Source organism: Phaethon lepturus, unplaced genomic scaffold (genome assembly GCF_000687285.1).
Source record: "Phaethon lepturus isolate BGI_N335 unplaced genomic scaffold, ASM68728v1 scaffold24653, whole genome shotgun sequence".
Lineage (NCBI taxonomy): Eukaryota > Metazoa > Chordata > Aves > Phaethontiformes > Phaethontidae > Phaethon > Phaethon lepturus.
The window spans coordinates 1-1,931 of NW_010530061.1; the positions used below are offsets into that span (position 1 = coordinate 1).

A 1,931-nucleotide genomic window follows, 5' to 3' on the forward strand; every position below is an offset into this window, starting at 1 on the left:
GAGGGGTGGGTGCAAGGTGGGCGCTTGCCATCACCCACCCGCGAGGGGAGACAGAGCTCTGGGCTTCGCTGCCCTGGGAATGGGGCTGGCGTTCAACACCCTCCCCGTGCGATCAGGCAGATGGGAGCTGCTCCTGCAGGAAGGGGATGCCCACCGAGATGTCACCGCCACGGCCTCGTGAGCCGCCTTCCGATGCTGATGCCACTGGGCTGGGGTCTGGGCCAGGAGAGCATCTCCTGTGGAGCTGCCCCGGGGTGCTCGGGGACGGCTGCGTGCACCCAGCCCCGTGAGTGGGGCCAGCGGGGAGATCCCTGGGACCGGCTGTCAAAGGGATGTCCCCAGGACGGGGAAGGACCGGGGGATGCCCCGGGGTAGACTGATCCCTGCAGCCGCAGAGCTCAGTCAGCGGCTCTCCGCAAAGAGAAACGGGCACCATCCCGGGCACCGTCCCAGGCACCATCAAGCCCTGTTCCGGGGTAACACAGGGTGCATGTCCCCAGCCCGTCCGCATCGCGGCAGGGGACGGCCGCCGTCACGTCACAGTGACACGCAGGACCGTACACTTGGAGCTGCAGCGGGGTGAGAGAGCCCAGTACCTGCACGATCTCCAGCATCTCCTCCCGGCTGATGTAGCCGTTGCCGTCCAGGTCGTACATGCTGAAGGCCCACATGAGCTTCTGCTCCAGCTTCCCACGGGAGGTGACGCTCAGGGCGATGATGAACTCTCGGAAGTCGATGGTGCCGTCACCGTTGGTGTCGAAGGTGCGGAAGACGTGCTCGGCAAACTTGGAGGCATCGCCATAGGGGAAGAAGTTGGCGTAGATCTTCTTGAACTCCTCCACATTGAGGATGCCCGAGGGACAGTCCTTGAGGAAGCCCTTGTACCAGCCCTGCAGCTCCAGGTCGGAGAACTCGGTGTTTTCCCGCAGGTCCTGGAGCATCTCGGGGCGCAATTTGCTGTTCTGCTTCCCCATGCCGCTGGGACGCGCCGGCTGTCCCGGGGGATGAGCGCTGCCGTGGAGCAGGCACCTGGCCCGGCTCGGGGGGGTCCCTCTGCGCTACAGGAGGGGGGAGGGATGGGAAAGCGCTGCCTGGCAGCCCCCGGACACCCGGGCAGATGCCGATGCGGCTGGGCAGATGCCGTTGCGGCTCCCTCCATCCCTGCTGTCCGCTCTGAGCCATCGGGGCCAGCCCCAGGGACCACCCAGCACCGGGCAGCGGTATTACAGCATTTGCGTAATAAGCCCTTATAGCTCATTTGCATAATATATAGGGGATATATAGCTGGCATCAGGAGGGCAGAGCAGCCTGGCGGAGGGGAAGGAGCTGGGTTCGGCCCTGGCAGTGTGCTGGCTGGGGGTCTGGGTCCAGCCCAGCTTTGGGGCTGGCCGGATCTGGGTCAGCTCCCTCGGAGGGAGGGTTATTTTCAGCTCCTCCGCTGCCTCCGTTAATATTTGATGCCTCTGGCTGGCACTGGAGCCCCGGGGAGGGCTGGGAGCTGCAGGTCTCTGCTCAGGCCCCCCTCCTCACTTCAGGGTGCCCACACCCCTGGGGGACCCAGCCCAGCTCATCCCGCCAGAGTCACCACCGAGGAGCACAGAGGGGCCAGGAGGAGGTCAGGGTGGGTGCCCAACATCTGGTCGCCCACCCTAGGTCCCCATGCCAGGGGCTCTCGGGGGCCCTTGACCAGCTGCCCCCACCCCAGGCTCTGTTGAGACCCCTGTGTGGGGAGAGGATGGGCTCGGTGGGCTTCATGGGTGCAGGGGGGGCTTCAATGCCTGGAGCACCTGCTGTCTTACCTATAGTAGGAAGGGGCCCCAACACCCCCAAAGCCCCCATGCTTTAGGACTGCAGGGCAAACAGGACTCCCCAAGAGAAGCCCACTAGGGCTGGACCCCCCACTTACAAGGGGGCTGGGACCCAACAGTGTC

The 1,931-nt window shown here is 65.3% G+C and overlaps 1 pseudogene; it reads right to left on the minus strand.

The window, feature by feature from the left end:
• Positions 1–398: 398 nt before the first annotated feature.
• Positions 399–974, minus strand: LOC104618534 (annotated as a pseudogene).
• Positions 975–1,931: the final 957 nt, after the last annotated feature.